Here is a 12,157-nt window from a genome sequence, read left to right as displayed (position 1 = left end):
ACAACCTTCCCTACTACCTCACAACCTTCCCTACTACCTCACAACCTTCCCTACTACCTCACAACCTTCCCTACTACCCTCACAACCTTCCCTACTACCTCACAACCTTCCCTACTACCTCACAACCTTCCCTACTACCTCACAACCTTCCCTACTACCTCACAACCTTCCCTACTACCCTCACAACCTTCCCTACTACCTCACAACCTTCCCTACTACCCTCACAACCTTCCCTACTACCTCACAACCTTCCCTACTACCTCACAACCTTCCTACTACCTCACAACCTTCCCTACTACCTCACAACCTTCCCTACTACCTCACAACCTTCCCTACTACCTCACAACCTTCCCTACTACCTCACAACCTTCCCTACTACCTCACAACCTTCCCTACTACCTCACAACCTTCCCTACTACCTCACAACCTTCCCTACTACCTCACAACCTTCCCTACTACCCTCACAACCTTCCCTACTACCTCACAACCTTCCCTACTACCCTCACAACCTTCCCTACTACCTCACAACCTTCCCTACTACCCTCACAACCTTCCCTACTACCTCACAACCTTCCCTACTACCTCACAACCTTCCCTACTACCTCACAACCTTCCCTACTACCTCACAACCTTCCCTACTACCTCACAACCTTCCCTACTACCTCACAACCTTCCCTACTACCTCACAACCTTCCCTACTACCTCACAACCTTCCCTACTACCCTCACAACCTTCCCTACTACCTCACAACCTTCCCTACTACCCTCACAACCTTCCCTACTACCTCACAACCTTCCCTACTACCTCACAACCTTCCCTACTACCCTCACAACCTTCCCTACTACCCTCACAACCTTCCCTACTACCTCACAACCTTCCCTACTACCCTCACAACCTTCCCTACTACCTCACAACATTCCCTACTACCTCACAACCTTCCCTACTACCCTCACAACCTTCCCTACTACCCTCACAACCTTCCCTACTACCTCACAACCTTCCCTACTACCTCACAACCTTCCCTACTACCCTCACAACCTTCCCTACTACCTCACAACCTTCCCTACTACCCTCACAACCTTCCCTACTACCTCACAACCTTCCCTACTACCCTCACAACCTTCCCTACTACCTCACAACCTTCCCTACTACCTCACAACCTTCCCTACTACCTCACAACCTTCCCTACTACCTCACAACCTTCCCTACTACCCTCACAACCTTCCCTACTACCTCACAACCTTCCCTACTACCTCACAACCTTCCCTACTACCCTCACAACCTTCCCTACTACCTCACAACCTTCCCTACTACCCTCACAACCTTCCCTACTACCCTCACAACCTTCCCTACTACCTCACAACCTTCCCTACTACCCTCACAACCTTCCCTACTACCTCACAACCTTCCCTACTACCCTCACAACCTTCCCTACTACCCTCACAACCTTCCCTACTACCCTCACAACCTTCCCTACTACCTCACAACCTTCCCTACTACCTCACAACCTTCCCTACTACCCTCACAACCTTCCCTACTACCTCACAACCTTCCCTACTACCTCACAACCTTCCCTACTACCCTCACAACCTTCCCTACTACCCTCACAACCTTCCCTACTACCCTCACAACCTTCCCTACTACCCTCACAACCTTCCCTACTACCTCACAACCTTCCCTACTACCTCACAACCTTCCCTACTACCTCACAACCTTCCCTACTACCTCACAACCTTCCCTACTACCTCACAACCTTCCCTACTACCCTCACAACCTTCCCTACTACCTCACAACCTTCCCTACTACCTCACAACCTTCCCTACTACCTCACAACCATTCCCTACTACCTCACAACCTTCCCTACTACCTCACAACCTTCCCTACTACCTCACAACCTTCCCTACTACCTCACAACCTTCCCTACTACCCTCACAACCTTCCCTACTACCTCACAACCTTCCCTACTACCTCACAACCTTCCCTACTACCTCACAACCTTCCCTACTACCTCACAACCTTCCCTACTACCTCACAACCTTCCCTACTACCTCACAACCTTCCCTACTACCCTCACAACCTTCCCTACTACCTCACAACCTTCCCTACTACCTCACAACCTTCCCTACTACCTCACAACCTTCCCTACTACCTCACAACCTTCCCTACTACCTCACAACCTTCCCTACTACCTCACAACCTTCCCTACTACCTCACAACCTTCCCTACTACCCTCACAACCTTCCCTACTACCTCACAACCTTCCCTACTACCCTCACAACCTTCCCTACTACCCTCACAACCTTCCCTACTACCTCACAACCTTCCCTACTACCTCACAACCTTCCCTACTACCTCACAACCTTCCCTACTACCTCACAACCTTCCCTACTACCTCACAACCTTCCCTACTACCTCACAACCTTCCCTACTACCTCACAACCTTCCCTACTACCTCACAACCTTCCCTACTACCTCACAACCTTCCCTACTACCTCACAACCTTCCCTACTACCTCACAACCTTCCCTACTACCTCACAACCTTCCCTACTACCTCACAACCTTCCCTACTACCTCACAACCTTCCCTACTACCTCACAACCTTCCCTACTACCTCACAACCTTCCCTACTACCTCACAACCTTCCCTACTACCTCACAACCTTCCCTACTACCTCACAACCTTCCCTACTACCTCACAACCTTCCCTACTACCTCACAACCTTCCCTACTACCTCACAACCTTCCCTACTACCTCACAACCTTCCCTACTACCTCACAACCTTCCCTACTACCTCACAACCTTCCCTACTACCTCACAACCTTCCCTACTACCTCACAACCTTCCCTACTACCTCACAACCTTCCCTACTACCTCACAACCTTCCCTACTACCCTCACAACCTTCCCTACTACCTCACAACCTTCCCTACTACCTCACAACCTTCCCTACTACCTCACAACCTTCCCTACTACCTCACAACCTTCCCTACTACCTCACAACCTTCCCTACTACCTCACAACCTTCCCTACTACCTCACAACCTTCCCTACTACCTCACAACCTTCCCTACTACCTCACAACCTTCCCTACTACCTCACAACCTTCCCTACTACCTCACAACCTTCCCTACTACCTCACAACCTTCCCTACTACCTCACAACCTTCCCTACTACCTCACAACCTTCCCTACTACCTCACAACCTTCCCTACTACCCTCACAACCTTCCCTACTACCTCACAACCTTCCCTACTACCCTCACAACCTTCCCTACTACCTCACAACCTTCCCTACTACCTCACAACCTTCCCTACTACCCTCACAACCTTCCCTACTACCTCACAACCTTCCCTACTACCTCACAACCTTCCCTACTACCTCACAACCTTCCCTACTACCCTCACAACCTTCCCTACTACCTCACAACCTTCCCTACTACCTCACAACCTTCCCTACTACCTCACAACCTTCCCTACTACCTCACAACCTTCCCTACTACCCTCACAACCTTCCCTACTACCTCACAACCTTCCCTACTACCCTCACAACCTTCCCTACTACCTCACAACCTTCCCTACTACCTCACAACCTTCCCTACTACCTCACAACCTTCCCTACTACCTCACAACCTTCCCTACTACCTCACAACCTTCCCTACTACCTCACAACCTTCCCTACTACCTCACAACCTTCCCTACTACCTCACAACCTTCCCTACTACCCTCACAACCTTCCCTACTACCTCACAACCTTCCCTACTACCTCACAACCTTCCCTACTACCTCACAACCTTCCCTACTACCTCACAACCTTCCCTACTACCTCACAACCTTCCCTACTACCCTCACAACCTTCCCTACTACCTCACAACCTTCCCTACTACCTCACAACCTTCCCTACTACCCTCACAACCTTCCCTACTACCCTCACAACCTTCCCTACTACCTCACAACCTTCCCTACTACCCTCACAACCTTCCCTACTACCCTCACAACCTTCCCTACTACCTCACAACCTTCCCTACTACCCTCACAACCTTCCCTACTACCCTCACAACCTTCCCTACTACCTCACAACCTTCCCTACTACCTCACAACCTTCCCTACTACCCTCACAACCTTCCCTACTACCTCACAACCTTCCCTACTACCTCACAACCTTCCCTACTACCTCACAACCTTCCCTACTACCTCACAACCTTCCCTACTACCTCACAACCTTCCCTACTACCTCACAACCTTCCCTACTACCTCACAACCTTCCCTACTACCTCACAACCTTCCCTACTACCTCACAACCTTCCCTACTACCTCACAACCTTCCCTACTACCTCACAACCTTCCCTACTACCCTCACAACCTTCCCTACTACCTCACAACCTTCCCTACTACCCTCACAACCTTCCCTACTACCCTCACAACCTTCCCTACTACCTCACAACCTTCCCTACTACCCTCACAACCTTCCCTACTACCTCACAACCTTCCCTACTACCTCACAACCTTCCCTACTACCCTCACAACCTTCCCTACTACCTCACAACCTTCCCTACTACCTCACAACCTTCCCTACTACCTCACAACCTTCCCTACTACCCTCACAACCTTCCCTACTACCTCACAACCTTCCCTACTACCTCACAACCTTCCCTACTACCCTCACAACCTTCCCTACTACCTCACAACCTTCCCTACTACCCTCACAACCTTCCCTACTACCTCACAACCTTCCCTACTACCTCACAACCTTCCCTACTACCTCACAACCTTCCCTACTACCTCACAACCTTCCCTACTACCTCACAACCTTCCCTACTACCTCACAACCTTCCCTACTACCTCACAACCTTCCCTACTACCTCACAACCTTCCCTACTACCTCACAACCTTCCCTACTACCTCACAACCTTCCCTACTACCTCACAACCTTCCCTACTACCTCACAACCTTCCCTACTACCTCACAACCTTCCCTACTACCTCACAACCTTCCCTACTACCCTCACAACCTTCCCTACTACCTCACAACCTTCCCTACTACCTCACAACCTTCCCTACTACCTCACAACCTTCCCTACTACCTCACAACCTTCCCTACTACCTCACAACCTTCCCTACTACCTCACAACCTTCCCTACTACCTCACAACCTTCCCTACTACCTCACAACCTTCCCTACTACCTCACAACCTTCCCTACTACCTCACAACCTTCCCTACTACCTCACAACCTTCCCTACTACCTCACAACCTTCCCTACTACCTCACAACCTTCCCTACTACCTCACAACCTTCCCTACTACCTCACAACCTTCCCTACTACCTCACAACCTTCCCTACTACCTCACAACCTTCCCTACTACCCTCACAACCTTCCCTACTACCTCACAACCTTCCCTACTACCTCACAACCTTCCCTACTACCTCACAACCTTCCCTACTACCTCACAACCTTCCCTACTACCTCACAACCTTCCCTACTACCTCACAACCTTCCCTACTACCTCACAACCTTCCCTACTACCTCACAACCTTCCCTACTACCTCACAACCTTCCCTACTACCTCACAACCTTCCCTACTACCTCACAACCTTCCCTACTACCTCACAACCTTCCCTACTACCTCACAACCTTCCCTACTACCTCACAACCTTCCCTACTACCTCACAACCTTCCCTACTACCTCACAACCTTCCCTACTACCTCACAACCTTCCCTACTACCTCACAACCTTCCCTACTACCTCACAACCTTCCCTACTACCCTCACAACCTTCCCTACTACCTCACAACCTTCCCTACTACCTCACAACCTTCCCTACTACCTCACAACCTTCCCTACTACCTCACAACCTTCCCTACTACCTCACAACCTTCCCTACTACCTCACAACCTTCCCTACTACCTCACAACCTTCCCTACTACCCTCACAACCTTCCCTACTACCTCACAACCTTCCCTACTACCCTCACAACCTTCCCTACTACCTCACAACCTTCCCTACTACCTCACAACCTTCCCTACTACCTCACAACCTTCCCTACTACCTCACAACCTTCCCTACTACCCTCACAACCTTCCCTACTACCTCACAACCTTCCTACTACCTCACAACCTTCCCTACTACCTCACAACCTTCCCTACTACCTCACAACCTTCCCTACTACCTCACAACCTTCCCTACTACCTCACAACCTTCCCTACTACCTCACAACCTTCCCTACTACCCTCACAACCTTCCCTACTACCTCACAACCTTCCCTACTACCTCACAACCTTCCCTACTACCTCACAACCTTCCCTACTACCCTCACAACCTTCCCTACTACCTCACAACCTTCCCTACTACCTCACAACCTTCCCTACTACCTCACAACCTTCCCTACTACCTCACAACCTTCCCTACTACCTCACAACCTTCCCTACTACCTCACAACCTTCCCTACTACCTCACAACCTTCCCTACTACCCTCACAACCTTCCCTACTACCTCACAACCTTCCCTACTACCTCACAACCTTCCCTACTACCTCACAACCTTCCCTACTACCTCACAACCTTCCCTACTACCTCACAACCTTCCCTACTACCTCACAACCTTCCCTACTACCTCACAACCTTCCCTACTACCTCACAACCTTCCCTACTACCCTCACAACCTTCCCTACTACCTCACAACCTTCCCTACTACCCTCACAACCTTCCCTACTACCTCACAACCTTCCCTACTACCTCACAACCTTCCCTACTACCCTCACAACCTTCCCTACTACCTCACAACCTTCCCTACTACCTCACAACCTTCCCTACTACCTCACAACCTTCCCTACTACCCTCACAACCTTCCCTACTACCTCACAACCTTCCCTACTACCCTCACAACCTTCCCTACTACCTCACAACCTTCCCTACTACCTCACAACCTTCCCTACTACCTCACAACCTTCCCTACTACCTCACAACCTTCCCTACTACCTCACAACCTTCCCTACTACCTCACAACCTTCCCTACTACCTCACAACCTTCCCTACTACCTCACAACCTTCCCTACTACCTCACAACCTTCCCTACTACCTCACAACCTTCCCTACTACCTCACAACCTTCCCTACTACCTCACAACCTTCCCTACTACCCTCACAACCTTCCCTACTACCTCACAACCTTCCCTACTACCTCACAACCTTCCCTACTACCTCACAACCTTCCCTACTACCTCACAACCTTCCCTACTACCTCACAACCTTCCCTACTACCTCACAACCTTCCCTACTACCTCACAACCTTCCCTACTACCTCACAACCTTCCCTACTACCTCACAACCTTCCCTACTACCTCACAACCTTCCCTACTACCTCACAACCTTCCCTACTACCTCACAACCTTCCCTACTACCTCACAACCTTCCCTACTACCTCACAACCTTCCCTACTACCTCACAACCTTCCCTACTACCTCACAACCTTCCCTACTACCTCACAACCTTCCCTACTACCTCACAACCTTCCCTACTACCTCACAACCTTCCCTACTACCCTCACAACCTTCCCTACTACCTCACAACCTTCCCTACTACCTCACAACCTTCCCTACTACCTCACAACCTTCCCTACTACCTCACAACCTTCCCTACTACCTCACAACCTTCCCTACTACCTCACAACCTTCCCTACTACCTCACAACCTTCCCTACTACCCTCACAACCTTCCCTACTACCTCACAACCTTCCCTACTACCTCACAACCTTCCCTACTACCTCACAACCTTCCCTACTACCCTCACAACCTTCCCTACTACCTCACAACCTTCCCTACTACCTCACAACCTTCCCTACTACCCTCACAACCTTCCCTACTACCTCACAACCTTCCCTACTACCCTCACAACCTTCCCTACTACCCTCACAACCTTCCCTACTACCTCACAACCTTCCCTACTACCCTCACAACCTTCCCTACTACCCTCACAACCTTCCCTACTACCTCACAACCTTCCCTACTACCCTCACAACCTTCCCTACTACCTCACAACCTTCCCTACTACCTCACAACCTTCCCTACTACCTCACAACCTTCCCTACTACCCTCACAACCTTCCCTACTACCTCACAACCTTCCCTACTACCTCACAACCTTCCCTACTACCTCACAACCTTCCCTACTACCTCACAACCTTCCCTACTACCTCACAACCTTCCCTACTACCTCACAACCTTCCCTACTACCTCACAACCTTCCCTACTACCTCACAACCTTCCCTACTACCTCACAACCTTCCCTACTACCTCACAACCTTCCCTACTACCCTCACAACCTTCCCTACTACCTCACAACCTTCCCTACTACCCTCACAACCTTCCCTACTACCTCACAACCTTCCCTACTACCTCACAACCTTCCCTACTACCTCACAACCTTCCCTACTACCTCACAACCTTCCCTACTACCTCACAACCTTCCCTACTACCCTCACAACCTTCCCTACTACCCTCACAACCTTCCCTACTACCTCACAACCTTCCCTACTACCCTCACAACCTTCCCTACTACCTCACAACCTTCCCTACTACCCTCACAACCTTCCCTACTACCTCACAACCTTCCCTACTACCTCACAACCTTCCCTACTACCTCACAACCTTCCCTACTACCTCACAACCTTCCCTACTACCTCACAACCTTCCCTACTACCCTCACAACCTTCCCTACTACCTCACAACCTTCCCTACTACCTCACAACCTTCCCTACTACCTCACAACCTTCCCTACTACCTCACAACCTTCCCTACTACCTCACAACCTTCCCTACTACCTCACAACCTTCCCTACTACCTCACAACCTTCCCTACTACCTCACAACCTTCCCTACTACCTCACAACCTTCCCTACTACCCTCACAACCTTCCCTACTACCTCACAACCTTCCCTACTACCTCACAACCTTCCCTACTACCTCACAACCTTCCCTACTACCTCACAACCTTCCCTACTACCTCACAACCTTCCCTACTACCTCACAACCTTCCCTACTACCCTCACAACCTTCCCTACTACCTCACAACCTTCCCTACTACCTCACAACCTTCCCTACTACCTCACAACCTTCCCTACTACCCTCACAACCTTCCCTACTACCTCACAACCTTCCCTACTACCCTCACAACCTTCCCTACTACCTCACAACCTTCCCTACTACCTCACAACCTTCCCTACTACCTCACAACCTTCCCTACTACCTCACAACCTTCCCTACTACCTCACAACCTTCCCTACTACCTCACAACCTTCCCTACTACCCTCACAACCTTCCCTACTACCCTCACAACCTTCCCTACTACCTCACAACCTTCCCTACTACCCTCACAACCTTCCCTACTACCTCACAACCTTCCCTACTACCTCACAACCTTCCCTACTACCTCACAACCTTCCCTACTACCCTCACAACCTTCCCTACTACCTCACAACCTTCCCTACTACCTCACAACCTTCCCTACTACCTCACAACCTTCCCTACTACCTCACAACCTTCCCTACTACCTCACAACCTTCCCTACTACCCTCACAACCTTCCCTACTACCTCACAACCTTCCCTACTACCTCACAACCTTCCCTACTACCTCACAACCTTCCCTACTACCTCACAACCTTCCCTACTACCTCACAACCTTCCCTACTACCTCACAACCTTCCCTACTACCTCACAACCTTCCCTACTACCTCACAACCTTCCCTACTACCTCACAACCTTCCCTACTACCTCACAACCTTCCCTACTACCTCACAACCTTCCCTACTACCTCACAACCTTCCCTACTACCTCACAACCTTCCCTACTACCTCACAACCTTCCCTACTACCTCACAACCTTCCCTACTACCTCACAACCTTCCCTACTACCCTCACAACCTTCCCTACTACCTCACAACCTTCCCTACTACCTCACAACCTTCCCTACTACCTCACAACCTTCCCTACTACCTCACAACCTTCCCTACTACCTCACAACCTTCCCTACTACCTCACAACCTTCCCTACTACCTCACAACCTTCCCTACTACCTCACAACCTTCCCTACTACCTCACAACCTTCCCTACTACCTCACAACCTTCCCTACTACCTCACAACCTTCCCTACTACCTCACAACCTTCCCTACTACCTCACAACCTTCCCTACTACCCTCACAACCTTCCCTACTACCTCACAACCTTCCCTACTACCTCACAACCTTCCCTACTACCTCACAACCTTCCCTACTACCCTCACAACCTTCCCTACTACCTCACAACCTTCCCTACTACCCTCACAACCTTCCCTACTACCTCACAACCTTCCCTACTACCTCACAACCTTCCCTACTACCTCACAACCTTCCCTACTACCTCACAACCTTCCCTACTACCTCACAACCTTCCCTACTACCTCACAACCTTCCCTACTACCTCACAACCTTCCCTACTACCCTCACAACCTTCCCTACTACCTCACAACCTTCCCTACTACCTCACAACCTTCCCTACTACCTCACAACCTTCCCTACTACCTCACAACCTTCCCTACTACCTCACAACCTTCCCTACTACCTCACAACCTTCCCTACTACCCTCACAACCTTCCCTACTACCTCACAACCTTCCCTACTACCTCACAACCTTCCCTACTACCTCACAACCTTCCCTACTACCCTCACAACCTTCCCTACTACCCTCACAACCTTCCCTACTACCTCACAACCTTCCCTACTACCTCACAACCTTCCCTACTACCCTCACAACCTTCCCTACTACCCTCACAACCTTCCCTACTACCTCACAACCTTCCCTACTACCCTCACAACCTTCCCTACTACCTCACAACCTTCCCTACTACCTCACAACCTTCCCTACTACCTCACAACCTTCCCTACTACCTCACAACCTTCCCTACTACCCTCACAACCTTCCCTACTACCCTCACAACCTTCCCTACTACCTCACAACCTTCCCTACTACCTCACAACCTTCCCTACTACCTCACAACCTTCCTACTACCCTCACAACCTTCCCTACTACCTCACAACCTTCCCTACTACCCTCACAACCTTCCCTACTACCTCACAACCTTCCCTACTACCCTCACAACCTTCCCTACTACCTCACAACCTTCCCTACTACCCTCACAACCTTCCCTACTACCCTCACAACCTTCCCTACTACCTCACAACCTTCCCTACTACCCTCACAACCTTCCCTACTACCTCACAACCTTCCCTACTACCTCACAACCTTCCCTACTACCCTCACAACCTTCCCTACTACCCTCACAACCTTCCCTACTACCTCACAACCTTCCCTACTACCCTCACAACCTTCCCTACTACCCTCACAACCTTCCCTACTACCTCACAACCTTCCCTACTACCCTCACAACCTTCCCTACTACCTCACAACCTTCCCTACTACCCTCACAACCTTCCCTACTACCTCACAACCTTCCCTACTACCTCACAACCTTCCCTACTACCCCACAACCTTCCCTACTACCTCACAACCTTTTCACTACCTCACAACCTTCCCTACTACCTCACAACCTTCCCTACTACCTCACAACCTTTCCTACTACCTCACAACATTCCCTACTACCCTCACAACCTTCCCTACTACCTCACAACCTTCCCTACTACCTCACAACCTTCCCTACTACCTCACAACCTTCCCTACTACCTCACAACCTTCCCTACTAACCTCACAACCTTCCCTACTACCCTCACAACCTTCCCTACTACCTCACAACCTTCCCTACTACCTCACAACCTTCCCTACTACCTCACAACATTCCCTACTACCTCACAACCTTCCCTACTACCTCACAACCTTCCTACTACCCTCACAACCTTCCCTACTACCTCACAACCTTCCCTACTACCCTCACAACCTTCCCTACTACCCTCACAACCTTCCCTACTACCTCACAACCTTCCCTACTACCCTCACAACCTTCCCTACTACCTCACAACCTTCCCTACTACCTCACAACCTTCCCTACTACCTCACAACCTTCCCTACTACCTCACAACATTCCCTACTACCTCACAACCTTCCCTACTACCTCACAACCTTCCCTACTACCTCACAACCTTTTCACTACCTCACAACCTTCCCTACTACCTCACAACCATAC

The sequence above is a fragment of the Procambarus clarkii genome, chromosome 38 (genome assembly GCF_040958095.1).
Source record: "Procambarus clarkii isolate CNS0578487 chromosome 38, FALCON_Pclarkii_2.0, whole genome shotgun sequence".
NCBI lineage: Eukaryota > Metazoa > Arthropoda > Malacostraca > Decapoda > Cambaridae > Procambarus > Procambarus clarkii.
The sequence above is the reverse complement of the archived record's forward strand: the minus strand, read 5'-3'. Positions refer to the sequence as shown.